Source organism: Leopardus geoffroyi, chromosome C1 (assembly GCF_018350155.1).
Source record: "Leopardus geoffroyi isolate Oge1 chromosome C1, O.geoffroyi_Oge1_pat1.0, whole genome shotgun sequence".
In the NCBI taxonomy this organism is placed as follows: Eukaryota; Metazoa; Chordata; class Mammalia; order Carnivora; family Felidae; genus Leopardus; species Leopardus geoffroyi.
In genome coordinates this window covers 57,604,384-57,619,879 of record NC_059328.1, presented here as the reverse complement: position 1 = coordinate 57,619,879, position 15,496 = coordinate 57,604,384, and the positions used below count along the sequence as shown (strand labels likewise).

Sequence of the window (15,496 nt, the reverse complement as noted above, 5' to 3'; positions counted from 1 at the left end):
AATAAAAAGTCTTATAGTTTTATTGTACTTAATTTAAAAAAGACAGATAACTTACAACATGGCTAAGGATGCAGACTGGAGTTCATTCCATATTCTGCCTAGTTCCCTGCTATAATTTATATAAATTATTTCATGAGAATAGAAGGTCCAAAGCAATGCAGTAAAGTGTCTCGTGAAAATTTAGCCTGTGCATGTGCTTACAGATTAGAGAAGCACTATAACAAGATAAATGATGCAGAAAGCTGCCAGTGTGCTTCTCCAGGTGTGCACAAGGATTCTTGGTAAATGTAGCAAAAGTAAAAGGACACATACACCCAAAAGAAATTAGTGTGAACCACATGTGCATTCTATTCGTGTGATCCTAGGCCTATGATTTACCCTCTCTGGTCCTTTGATTCCTCACTTGTAAGACTGAGATCATTTCTACCTCACACTTGAAAAGAGCAATACATCCTGCTTGTCTTTGTTTCTACTTTCTCTATAGAGACTCTTCCTAGAGCTTGAGGCACATTTGTGGCAATTATTATGTTTCATTTGCCATGCCAGGTCAGGTAAAAAAATAGTGTGTGAGCAAAGTATATGAAATCCATGGTGACTGTGAAATTGTCTGAAATATGCGAATAAGAGAGAGAGTGTGCACAAGTACTCCTGAATGGGGCCAAAGTTAATAACGTCCAGCAGAAATACTAAAGAATGCAAAATTTGTAAACAATGTTGGATCACTGACTTTGATAATGGCATCCTTCACTTAACCATTACATCCAATATCTTTTAGTACATTTTGGCTGAAAACACCTTGGTATTTGTGATAGTAAATTTTATGTATGAACTTGGCTGGGTTACAGTGACCAGGTATTTGTTCAAACATTATTCTGGATGTTTCTGTGAAGGTGTTTTTTAGGATGAGGTTAATTAATATTTAAATTAGTAGACTTTGCATAAATATATCACCCTCCATAATGTGGGTGGACCTCATTCAATCAGTTGAAGACCTTAATAGAAAAAAGACTGACCTCCTCCCCAAGTAAGAAGGAATTCTGTTAGAAACTCCCTTTGGACTTAAAACATGGCTAAATAGCTCTACACCCTTCTCTCGAAACACTTCTCTGAGTCTCCAGCCTGCTGGCCTACCCCATAGGATTCTGAACTCACCAAACTTCCACAATATTCATGTGAGTGAATTCCTGAAATCAATCCTCTCTGTCTCTGTCTGTCTGTCTCTCTCTCTCTCTACACACACACACACAAATACATATACACATACATTATCTATCCATCTATCTATCTATCTATCTATCTCCTGTTGGTTCTTTCTCTAGAGAACTCTAATAGAATATGTATACTGAGCCTGCCTTAAACATTTCTTGACATAATGGAAAGACACATATAATGAGAACAGAAGACTCAATTTCAATTAGAGTTCTGTTATTTCCCAATTCTTGGTAAGTTTCTTTGATTTCTTCTTAGTTGCTTTACTCCCCTGGGCTTCTATTTTCTCTATTTAGTATATGGTGGTAATCACATCTACCTTACAAGATAGCTATAAATATCAACGCATGTGAAACTCCATTTGGTTTTTGGGAACAGTCCCTCATAGAACATTCCCTAGTGTTGTTTTTCCTGACAAGTACTCCTTTCTTTCTTTCTCCCTATTTTCTATGACTATGATTGAAATGAGCTCAATGAGTCACAAAAGTATTCTATTTGCAAAAGTGGTAATTATAAGGAAAGCAATCACATTGCTACATGTTTTTTATATATCATTTTATTTAATATGCTAGCAGTCTACATTGAAGTTAAAGGCAAATGAACATCATCTGAAATAGTTAAGTCAGTCTAGCAGATTGCTTCTCACACATTTCTTCTTAGTATCTTTTCTGCACTCACTCACTTTGGGGTTTCAAGTCAATAACCACTTTTCAGTCCACAGTAATTTACTGAACATTTATTATGGATCTGGTATTTTCCTAGGTGCTAGACACACTGTGCTTGATGCTGGGGTTTGAATTAAACCTGGAAGATTCATTACTTAAATTATATCAGTCTCATTTAATGGAAATTTATATTTATACTATATGGTAGAAGGGGACAGACAGGCTAGAAAAGGTAGGAAAAACAGTAAATTTTCCTACCTTCTAAAGGCTCTAAGAACCCAAACCCTTTAAATGATAATGGATCCTAATAGTTTAGAAAATCAAATACAATCTTTGTGGTCTCTGGACTTTTGTACATGATTTCTTCCCCTTAATCCATGACTGTCTCTCCAGCTTTTTCCCCTTCTCATCCCAAAATGTAAATGTCACTTCCACTCAGATCTACCCTCGTTTTGAATCTTGGTTACATGAGTATGTTCCTGTCTGATGTCACCATGTAATTTCCCCATCATAAAATTATAATGCTTGTCTTGGTTTTATTTGTCTCTCCCACAAAACTGTTAACATTCTGACAGTAGAGGCCATGCATTTCTTGACTGATATTTATCTCTAGGGCCAACAGTAATATTTAATAATTATTTTTCAGATAAATAAGTGATTGGATCGGTTACACCACAATCGATAGAGAAATTACACATCCATTCCCCAAATCTAATGATCTTCATGTCTCTACCTCATTCATTCTTTCATGTATTCATTCAGAAATTCTGTGTTAAGCTTCAAGGCTGTATATCAAAATCAGAATTAAATACTCAACATGTTCTGCTTAAGAAAGCATATCTGGATATGAATTAGTTAATTAACTAGGTCATCAGTTATTGATATTGAAATACTTGTTATTTCCAATATACTCTATAAAGTACTTATTTTTTAGATTCATCACAGTAACACGTCTTATGCCATACCCCCCAACTAGAATATAAGCCATGAGGACAGGGATTTTTGATGATTTTGTTCAGTGCTTTACCCTGAGTTCTTAGAATAGTCCTGGCACATACTAATTACTCAATACATATTTGTTGCATGAATGAAATAAATTAATGCACGTACCATAGAAAGAACTCTGCTTTACAGATTAAAGCCCCAGATTTTGTTAACCCCATCCCAACTTGGCTGGGAATCTCTGATAATACAAACCACACAGAGTTCTGTGAGGGTTAAGTAAGATAATATTTATGAAAGCAAATTGGGAAATACTGACCAAGTGCCGGGTAGTATCAGTAATACTGAATCAGAAAAACATCCTTTTATAATAATACTGATAAAAGATAACAGTATTTATTGGTTTCTATTTCTCAGTTTTATAAGGTAGCGAATGAAAATTTGAATTAATTTTTGAAGCTAATCTGCCTGCTTCACCAACACACCAAGTGACGCCACTGGCCTGTTCCCAAACCAGCTCAGTGTAAATTACGTGCAGCTCTTACACCAGTCAAAGAGGGGAAGGAAATGCTGCTTACGTTATAACCACATACTTCATAACTGAGTCGAAAGGTACATTTGTGGGTGAACTCCATTTCTGTGCTCAAAATAGGCGCGAGGAGATGCTTAAAAGTAAGCTTTAACTCCAAATGAGAATATGTGTTCCAGGTTTTAGCTAAACCTAGTAACAAATTTCCCACAGATCCAAATGCCTGATATCCTGTTCACTGAGATGGAAGAAGAAAGTTTATTTTTATTCCAAGTAAAGCTGAGAATGTATTTATAAGCACTATTTAGTTATAAAACAGGTTATCTTTCTGAGACACTTCAACAGATACTGCTGTTTCTATCCATTGGTTTATCTCCGTAATACAAAGCATCCATTATGTGCCAGTTTGCTTGTGCCTTGGTTAAGCTCTGTGAAGCAGTAAGTATGGTTAGATTTCTATGCAGAAATCTAGGCACAGAGACATTCTACCAGACAGTTGTTGCACAGTGGTTAACAATAAGGTCTCTAGAATCAAATGGTCAGAGTTTTTGTTCTGGTTTCTCCATTTAATGTGCTGTGTGGTCTTAAGCAAGTTACTTAACTTCTCTAGGTTTTTAATTTTATAGCTAAAAATGATACTGACACTAGCTTTGCTGTGAAGAGCAAAGGGGGCAATCCTAGTACAGTAGTTAGAATAATGCGTGGCACAGACTAAGTGCTCTTATTATGACGAAACACTGGACTCAGAACAGAAAAAAAAAAGTGTTTGCTTTAAGGTACCTGGCCAGTCCTTCTCTTACAGATGTAGACCCACAGGTACGACCATCCACGTGTGCGTGATTGAGGACACGTTCTTCTTACTTAGAAGAGTCAAGTAAAAGGCAAGTAAAGCCTCATGTCAAATCACACCATACAAGCTACTCTACGAGACAGTTTAATATCCTAAGAGTAGGCAATCACTTACTGAATACATTATTAAATATATTTTCAGAATAACAACATGTGCTTTATTATAAAAGCTAATCAAGTTAAAGAAAATTTACTGAAAAGTCAAATAGTATATTGTAGCTCAATATTTTCAAAAGAAGCAAAGGATGGGATATCTATACAGATTTCATAATATGTCATCATATCATATAATATTGAAGTGCCATCTGGAAGAGTTATTGTTGTTGGAATGAATAACATGATACCCATTTTCACCACATCCGACATGCAGTAAAGCCAGAATAGGTTGAAATTTACCATGTGTGGTAGTGTCTACTGCACCATTAGAGCAAGGAAACCAAGGTAGGGAGAATAATGCTCTAAAGTTAGCAGCTGCAATAATTACTATTGAAAAAGATACAAGCTGTCAGGCAGCTGTCTGCCCTGTACTGGTTAAAAGCCAGACTTCCTGGGTTTGAAACTCACCCAATCCACTACCAGCTACAGACTTTGGGCAAGTTACTTAAGCTTCATATACCTCACTTTCTTCATCTGAAAAATGGACACAATGATAGTACCTATCTTACGAAGCAGTTGTGAGGTTTAAATGAATAAATCCATGTGAAATGTTTAAAATAGTGCCTGATACATGACAACTATCACAAAAATTAACACTGATCATTTTTATAAAATTCTCTTTAGGCTCAGTGACATCATCTTCTATGTATGTTGATATTAAAAGAGAATGATGTAAGACTCCTTCTCATCTTTTAAGATAGTTTAAATAACACCTCCTCCAGGTTGAGTAGGAGTTAGCCAGGCAAACTGGTAGCAAAGTCACTGAGGAGAGAAGCAACATAATGAATGAAAAATAAATGCAGGATTTGACCAGATTCTGCTGGCACTAGAGACTATGACTTAGTGCAAGGGGGTGGGGGGATAGGGGTGGCAGAGAGACCAGGTAAAATGCTATCAGAATATGTCAGGCCAGAGATTATGAGGATCTAGACTAGGGCATTGACAATAAGCAGAGAAAAACATGGGCGAGCATGAAAATCTGTATGGAGAGTATGGACAGGACTTAGTAATGAATAAGATATAGGATGCTGAGGAGAGGGAGAATTCAATATCTAGTCCTGAGAAGCAAGTAATAAGAGTAATTCCAAAGGCATTTCAGGACCGTTAGGGGCCATAACAGAATTGTTAGCATCAGAATAGAGCCTTCCTAAGGGTTCCTTTGAAGAAGAGTATACAATTGCATTTATTGTTAGTGTTTGTATTCTGGAACACTTGCCAAATAAAACTGGTCACAGTAAGCGCCCAACATTAGTATAATCCATTTGGAAAACAATTTGATGGTACGTATAAAGAGTCATAAAACCGTTCATAATCAACCATATAAGAATTTCACTTCCAATAAACGATTTCAATGAGTTCAGTCAATACAGGGATAAAAAACTGTGTCCACAAAGATGTACTTTGAACATAACTGACATTAGAGAAAATGTTTGCATGGCCTGAATGACCTTCAGGAAGAGACTAGTCATGTTGTATATCAAGTTCATAGAATGTTATACAGACAACAAGAATTATAGATTGTAATAACTCCTACCGCTTTCTGAGTTATTGTACTTACACATAGTATAGTACACTTTCTAGATTATTTAACTATCATAATTCTCAACAGTCAGTCTTTTTTTAAAGTTTATTTATTTTGAGAGAGAGAGAGAGCAAGTGTGAGTGCAGGAGGGGCAGAGAGAGAGGGAGAGAGGATCCCAAGTAGGCTCTGTACTGTCAGCGTGGAGCCCGAAGGGGGCTTGAACTCAAGAATCATGAGATCATGACCTGAGCAGAAAACCAGGAATTGACGCTTAACCAACTGAGCCACCCAGGCCCCAGTAAGTACTGTTATTCTCATTTTGCAAATTAAAAAATTAGGCTTCGTAGAAATTAAGAAAATTTCCCAAGTTCACCTAGCTAATGAGTGGCAAAGGGACTGGAGATGGGGGCTGTGGATAGCTTGTGTTAAGGGATAGGGCCAGCTGTATGTGCTCATGGCTGTAAGAAGTTCACAGTCTCCACTTCCACAGATGAAAACCAGAACAAGGATTTAAGGTCAGGTCCGGTTCACCTGACTACAAAACCTGTGCTCTGAACACCAGGCTTACCAAGTTGTGTTTAAATAAGAAGAGATGAACGCCATGTGCGGTCTATGTAAAATGTGCATGCCTGAAAGGTAAATAGCAAAAGGAGACAGGAGAAATGAGAACTGTTGTGTTTTGTTAAGTTTTAAAATGTCCTTAGGTTGCAATTTGGTTTTACTCTGAAAGGACATTTAAAAATATGTGGATATTAGAGTTAAGAAAAATATATTGTATATTCTATTTTACACACCAAGTCTCTTGATGACATCTCAAATTGTCAGCACACTTGAAAAAATCAAAGAATAGCTATTCAATGGCTACTATTTCCTTAAGAATATATATGAAAAATTCATTAACTACCTATGGATTGGTTCTAAAAGCAGAACAATACAAAACAAGTACTATATATCCAAATATAGTTTTGTTATTATTAAAACCACTTGGATTCTACTGTGGTCATGAACTTACATTACTTTTCACCAATTTGCTTAAAACAGAATATGATTCTTTCTCAACCAAAATTCTAAGAATAATCAACTTTTTAAATGATCCAAATTATAGAATTCTCATTTTCTATGCTTCATTTACTCAGCCTTTCTTACATGCTACATACTACAAACCTAAATAAACTCCATTCTCTGAAAAAGCTGATTTTTTGAAAAACCTGTACACAGAATAAAATGAGATATTAATTAAAAATATTATGTAAAAATTAAAAAAAACTGAAATTTTTATGAGGCATTAAGAGGTAGCATTTAAGTGTCAGGATTCCTGGTTTGGATTTTAGCTCCGCCTCATAAGACCCTGAGAAAATCACTATCCTATCCAATCACACATCTACACTCTCCTCATTAGTAAAACTGGGAAGATAAAATTCCCTTTCTTCTAGAGATGTTGGCAAACTTAAGTACATGTTGGTCATTACTAACATATGCCTGATAAATGAAAATATTAGCTGTTATTTTTAAATCTAAAAGTAGGATTCTTGGCATTTCTATTTCCAATATAAGTTCTTAAATTTCTACAGTGCTCCCTAAATGCTCACTGCCATAAATTCAGTCATGAAGTCAAATCAGGCAATCTTTGCCCTTTAGATAGAAAATTGACAGTGGTGTAGGCTAGCATTCAGTACTTACAATGGGATGACTTAAAACTCAAAAGTTATGAAAACGATCAAGTGTTGCCAAAAAGTCAGCTTTTCTGGGAGAAAATATTGCTTATTCTGTCTTTCTTTTCTCTTGTTATTCCTTTGTTAGGAATGAAATATAATTGCTCTAAATTTGTTATTCTTGATCCTTTTCAAGTGATGTTCTTATGTTCTTTTGAATCAGTAGATTTTACATAATGATTTAATTTCATTTAAAACTTTCATTAAATTGGAACATCTGTTCTTTTTAAATTTTTTTTAATGTTTATTTATTTTTTGAGAGAAAGAGAGACAGAGTGTGAGCCAAGAAGGGGCAAAGAGAGAGGGGAGACACAGAATCTGAAGCAGGCTCTAGGCTCTGAGCTGTCAGCACAGAGCCCGACACAGAGCTCGAACCCACAAGCCATGAGATCATGACCTGAGCCAAAGTCTGGCACTTAACCGACTAAGCCACCCAGGCGCCCACATCTGTTCCTGTTTAAAGACTGAAGAGAAATGGTATGAGGGTTGGTTTGTGTGTTGTGTGTTGGGGGGTGTGTGTGTGTGTGTGTGTGTGTGTGTGTGTGAGGGAGGGAGGAAGACAGGGAAGGAGGAAAGAGAAAGGAAGAGCATATGAGGCAAGATAAACTATACCACCCTATCATAGCACGTGGTGCAAAGTAACATAATTGCCTTTACTCCTCTGGACAGTAAAGTGTTTAACAGTAGAAATTAAGGCCATCCCCAGCACTTGACATGGTTCCTTGTACATAGGGAACATGGTTAGATTAATATATTTTTAAATAAGTGTTTACAGGACAAGAGACAGAAAAGATAAAGGGGGAAATAAAAGGAGGACTGCCAACACAAAGATATGAGGAAAGCTTGTGTATTACTGAGGGAAAATGGTAGATAAACCTTACAGAAATATCATACAGATAGATAGGATAAATTTGCTAATGTCTTATTAATAAAAATAAAAAATGTCCATTCCTTCTTTATCTAATTTTTCTTTGTTCTAATTGGATGAAGAAATGGATAGTTAAGTACCACTTGATCATCCATCCTGAATCACAGATTAGATTTCTGGTGGATTTCCAGTTAATATAGAAAAATAAAGAATATTTATCTTTGTGATACCAAGTTATGAAAAACCGTGAAATCAGAGGGAGTTGTCAAAATACTAAAGATCAGATTTATAAATGTCCATAGAGCAAATCCATCATGGAAGCTATTGTTTTTATTATACTTTTCTATAGGGAGATTATTTGAGGATCATATAGCTTTACTTCAAAGCATGTATGATTTATGTTTGCTGGGTAGAGAGATTTTTCCTCTTGACATCTATGAGAAAACAACTGTTCTGCCAAATAGCTCTTAACCCCATCCTTTTTATGTGGCAGCAACATAAAATGCTCCTAACATTAGATACTGGCATAAAGAAAGAACTAAAATGTATGTAAAGTGATCTTCCGTGTTAATTGAACACGCTATCTTTTTTTGTCATTGATTATCACTGTTTTTTGGTTCTGCCCATTTATTTTGAGGAAATCTCGAAAATTGCAAGGAGGAAAGCAATGGAAGTCCTATAACTGCTGACCACAGCCTCTGGTATGCTATCCACAATCAAAGATCAAAGATTCTATCCTGCTATTTTCATAGGATTTCTTACAGTTTATTTCCCATTTCAATTAATGATTATCATCTTTGTCTGACGAAAATTAAACTTCAGTTTATGTATGGCTAAGATTTTCTACTTGTAAGCAAAATACCTATAGTTTCTAACCACTACTTCTTCACATAATAATATTAATAAATGATTATCTATGATATTTTACTGCATCTTATATTTTAAAGTGTTTTCTTATTTATTTTCTTTCCAATTTTTGCATCTCTGTAAAAGTAACAGAATTAAAAGAGATTAAATTTCTACAAAGATCATATCTTTTATATATTTTTGATATTAGCTCATATTTGATATTAGGCCAGGATTAATGAGCTGCTTAGGACTGCACATGCTAAGAGCTGAACAGAACATCTGTGGGCAGATGCAATACCATAGTTGGCATTGTCAGGATTAACTGGATAGACCATCAAGTTAGAAACCTGGAACATAAGATCCACTACTTCCTAAATGCTCCAAAGACATATCTTCACATGACATCCCAGTCAATTTCATACTAGTGTATCACTTATTGTGGTAGTGACTTCCAGGAAAAACTTTCCAAAGCCCATTGTTGCCAACAATTTTGGGGGTAAAGTAGGCTTCTTTTGTGCAAAATATCATGTTTTCTAAAGCTTTGTAACACTTGCAAAAGTCCACCATAGCTGGCTGATAAAGCAACAATTGTTAGTACTGCATCATTGCTAATGTTATTAGACTTTGCTAATTCTGACCGCTGATTAGCTCTGTTAAGAGCTACGGAAGAATACAAGATGAAAGAAAGAGTAGAGCGCTAACTTTATTGAGCACCTACCACATGCTAGGAATTAACTGGGTGCTCTACAGATATTATCACATTTAATGCTCACAGTAACTTGACAGGGTAGGCATTATTATACCCAGTTTGTAGATAAAGAAAGTTAAGCATAGCTTTGTCTTCAATTTCTGATCTACTTGGGGATACAGAACAGACAGAACAAACAAATTTGTTACTTTACTTTTTTGAGGAAATTGTCGGATATAATTGGTGGTTTATTTTAAAGAAACAGAATCTAAATTGCACAGACTAATAATATTACGACCATGTAATATTTGGAGATGCTTTATGGATAATACTCTTTCCTACATTCCCTGTCTACAACCTCCTATTTCCCCTGCAACTGTGGAGCCACTGGCCTTCATTTTAGGGGGAGAGAATGAATATGGCTGAAAACAAAGAAGTTATTGCTCAGCCTTAAATTTCAAAATAGAGTGTTCAAAGCCCTTATCTGGCACAATAGAAAGCCAAATACCTGTTGAGATAAAGGTTTTTCTTGGAATTTCAAAATCTGGACATTAACTATCAAGAATAAGCTAGGAGAAAGGGCAAAGATTGTAACTGTCAGCCACAGAATACCAACAAGTATTTGATGACTTAATACCTGACTTCCTATCCCAAAGGAAACAGGCATTTACCATATAAGACAGAACGATTCAAAGTGAACAAAACTGGAGTATGGATACCATGGGTGGGTAATGATCAGCCATTATTCGGATCAAAATCTCAGGTGGAAGGGACAGAAATATCCAAATGGCATTAATGGCATCTCTTCAGGGCTTGTGCTTATCTTCCCAAAAATATAACCCTAGAAGTTTACAAGCCTCTTAAAACATCCCAAATCTACACGGCGCCTGGGTGGCTCAGTCAGTTAAGCATCCGACTCTGGATTTTGGCTCAAGTCATGATCTCACAGTTTGTGAGTTTGAGCCCCACATCTACCTCTGTGCTGACAACATGGAGCCGCTTGGGATTCTCTCTCCCTCTCTCACTGCCCCTCCCCCCACAAAATAAATAAATAAACTTTAAAAAACTACCCCAAATCTACAATTGGTATCTGAGCAAAAACTGAGGAGATCTCTATAGACATGGGGCCAAGAGCCACCTCACAGAGTTCTTCATACCCCATAGTTCTTTGTGAAAGTTTGTGAACTAAAACTCTCTGAGGTAAGCATGAAGTGCTGAAAAGATGGGCATCTTTAGGGATGCAGAGTTGAGATAATGAGAACATAAAATACTATGACATTTGAGCTAAAGTAACAACATACAGAAAGTAACAATATACAGAAATGTTAAGGGTGATAGAGGCAATGGTGATGGTGGCTAACCCAGTGGTTGGATACCTCAGCTCAGCAGAGGCCAGAGAGCAAAGGAAAAGAAGGGCATAAAGGATAAGGTATCCCACACCCAATGTATGTGACACACACACACTCACACATACACACACACACACACGCACACACACAGCAGTGTAGAGAAGGAAAGACAAAGACTATTTTAGACAAAAAGTGACTTGATAAATTTGTCAAGGAAATATACATTTAACAAGAACAAAATGAGACCTTGGGAGATACTTTGACATTAGGTAAAAGTAGATTTTTAGAGTTACATTTTGGCACATCAGAGTTTGTGAGTGTGACTATAAATTTAAACCTACCAAAATATTAAATTAAAAACATCTAGTCTCTAATAGTTTATAAAACATTTCAATATATTTGTCTCATTTGATTCTATGGACAGATGGTGAGGTAGACATTAATATTTTTAGTTTCTTTACACAGATTAAAAAAACAGACCATTGGAAAAATTATGTAGCCTGTTCCAAATTTCCTAGTTATTTCTTGGAAAGCCAGAACTCAAATTCTAAGTTCTACAAATGATAAAGCTCAGGCTTTCTCCACTACTCTATATGGCTTCATTTTACTTAATATTGATATACTCAATTTAGGAAACTAAATGCTTAGTATATTCTTTAATCAGCATCTAATGACAAGAATAAAAAGGTAATTTAGAATGCAGACTTGATCACATTATCCCTGAAATAATTAGCAGTGAGTACATAGGTTAGTTGTCAATTTCTTATCAAGTTCATTTATACTTTTACTATTCATTTATTCCTCAAATATTTATTGTATAGGTACTGTGTGCTAAGAGCTGGGTGTATCAAAAAATAAAAAAAAGAATAAGATGCTAGTTCTAATATCACAATGGTCTTCCTAGTGGAAAGGACACATAAACAATTAAAATACAACAGAATTAGTCTTTTGATAGAGATGCACGCAAATTACTTTCAAAACAGAGGAAAAGCCACTAATTTACTCTGGAATGCTAGGAGAAAGGTTATAGAAGGCCTTCATGGAGAAAGTAACATTTGGAATTAGAATATAAAAAATAAGTAGAAGAAGTTTGCCAGTATTTCTGGTACATGCCATGGCTTGGCACAAAAGCTGGGTACATTTTTGGAACTTCTAGTAGCTCAATATGGCCAAAATATTAAAGGCATATGGGAGCAGAGTTGGAGCAGAAGTTTCTGTGTGTATATGCCATCCATGTCAAGGAGTTTGAGCACAGTCAGGGATGGTTTTTAACCAGAACTGTCCTGGTAGACCTATTTTTCACAAAGTCCCAAGGCCATAGAGTCCAATAGAGGTTGGATTGGAGGAAGAACACTATAGAGGAAGTCAGGGGCCACTACAGTAGGGCCTAAGGAGGCCTTGAACTAGGAGAGGAGTAGTCGAACCAATAAGGGAAAAGGAATTTGAAAACTGTTTAGGAATTAGAAATCATACAACTAAAAGAAAAAGCTTATGTTGATAAGGGAGGGGAAAAGTAAGGTATGTCAAGTTTGGGTCACTGAGGAAGGAAGAGAAACAACAATCAGAGAGAAGTGATTTAAGGAAGAAGACATTTTCTATAGCAGTAAAGTACTCGATGATATTGTACAATATTTTAACATATGAAAACTTAAAATATTCCTAATAACAGACATCTAGGTATACAAACACATACAATATATTTCTTCAGGTAAATACGTTAAAGCCAAGAAAATAATACCTCCTAACAAATGACATTTTTTAGGTACAATTGTGAGAAGGGCATGAATATGTTAGGAGTTATTAGAATCACTCACTTTCCATTTTGTTCCTCAGAATTCAGAAAACAGTAAAACTAAGGTGTAACAATGAATGGGATTTCTTAAGACCTTAGATTTTGTTGCTTAGTAATGGACAAAGAACTGTATTTTAGAGAAATAAAAAAACAAGTATTTATGAAATGTGAATTAAAGCCTTAAGTAACACTTGAAATGCCAAGAATAACAGGCAGGTAAAAATGCTTTTTTACATTAATGGCTTGATTTTAAAAATCTACATTGGCATCTATGAAACAAAAGACTTGTTTTTCAATTACAATAAAAATACATAACATTTATCAAGACTTACTGAAATTATTTTAGGTAAATGACATGCATTGTCTCATTAATCCTCCCTCAATACACTATCGGAACAGGAATACTTTGCATATTTTAGACATCAAAAATGAGAGACTAATCTGTCCACAGTCCCCCAGATGAAAAGAAGCAACACTAGAACCTGTTCCAGACCAGCTGAAGCTGGAACTCTTGCTCCTGACCACAAAATCGACACAATCTCTCTTCTCATTTTGTCTTCATAATCAAAAACATGCATTTCACTGTGACCTTGAGTAATTCACTGGTACTTCTGGGGAATATATGAACTCAGTAAAGCAAGTGGTATGAGATCTAGCATTTATTAAGCCTCAACTAGCAGTGCTGGCTCTTCACATGTTGCTCTGTATCTATTATCCTATGTAACTTTAAAACATTCCTATGAGGGTGCGTGTAATTATTATTGCAGAGTTGTTCCCATTTGAAAGAGGAGGAAACCCAATCAGAGGGGAATGGAGAAAGCTTTGGACTCACAAAGCTCACAGCTTACTGGCAGAGTAGAATGGAGACCCATGCAACTCCTCACCATGTCTCCTTGAGGGAACATACTTTGGAGAACCCAGCTCAGTTTAAACAGGGTGGAATATTTGTAGAAAGAAGAAGCAGAGTGTTTGAGAAACCTGTAAGCGGAATGTTAAGGCCGGTGAGCTTCAGCTTAAGAAATTAAGACTTTTTATAAGCAGTGGAAAACTCCTAAAGGTCTCCCAGAGGAAAATTAATTTTGTAAGGAAGGCATTCATAAAGAATGGATTAATTTGACGGATGGGTGAGGGACACTAAAGTCAGAAAGACCAATTACAATAATACATTAAATTCTTACACATAAGAAAATAGGCAGACAGAATGAAAAAAAAAAAAAAAAAAACAACAAAACTTCTCAGTGTGTAAATATTTTAAACTGACAAAAACTTACATTTATTTTTGGAATTTTTTGGCTTACCATCTAACATAACTGGATCCAGTAAGCCTGGCTGAGTGTCAGATCAGTTCTTAGTACCTCCACTACACGGCAATAGTAGAGTTAAGTCCACAATAACCCTCTATTCTCTACAGATTCATATAAGAATCCACAGTCCTTCCATTGTAAGAATAAGTTTTTGTACACAAAGATTTTTATCTAGTTGATATTATCCATATTTGTGGTATAAAGGAATCAAAGGCAACATCTTGTAAAACATATAAGATAAATAATGGAACAGTTTGCTAACTAAAAATTTTAGAGGGATATATTTCCTGGTAATAATGTAGTTCTTTCCGAATTCCCTGGTGGCTGGCTGTGTCATCCTGACAAGGTCAGTGGCCCTCATTTAACTGGCTGAAAGTGTTTTATCACATATTCTACTTCTAAGAAATGTTTACTGTGATGGCCCACAACTTATTCTTGACATCTGCAGCCTCTTTCAAACCTTCTCTTTTTGTTTTTATGATGCAAATAAGTATTGATATCATAGATACTTCCATATGTAATGGGAGTATTTTTATAATAGTGACTTCATTTATAAATATATAAATTATGCACAAGATATAGACCATCATCTTTTCAAAAGCTTTATATTTCATTTAGTCTGATCTATGCAAGTGGTGTAAATGTATCCTTGGGGGGAAAAAAGCTACAACATGAAATTTTCTTTATGTAATAAAACTTTCCTGTAACTCTCTAGCTTTTCAACAAGAGACAAAATACTTTTTGGCCTTTATCTTAAAAGAAATGAATCAATAGAAATCAATAAACTATTTTCAATGTGTAGGAGATAAAGTAATCTTGATTTGAATGTCCAGAGTACGCTGAGACAGTAGTGAAATGAGTATTATTATGTTCATTTCCAGGATTAGTAAATTATGAAGTAGTGAGTTAAAAATAATTTTCCTAAGATCACCTAGCAAGAAAGCACCATAAGAAACTTTAAACCCATGTATTTGCTCTACCTGCAGTTCAACTATACATGTCACCAAACTACAGATGCCAGCAAAATAAAATTTTGACAGCTATATAATAAAATAAAAATTT

At 35.5% G+C, this 15,496-nt stretch overlaps 1 protein-coding gene across 11 annotated transcripts in view; it reads right to left on the bottom strand.

Annotated features, from left to right (window-relative positions):
• The window catches only part of LRRC7 (leucine rich repeat containing 7), a 552,029-nt gene that overhangs the window by 519,413 nt on the left and 17,120 nt on the right, over positions 1–15,496 (bottom strand). The window lies entirely within an intron of this gene.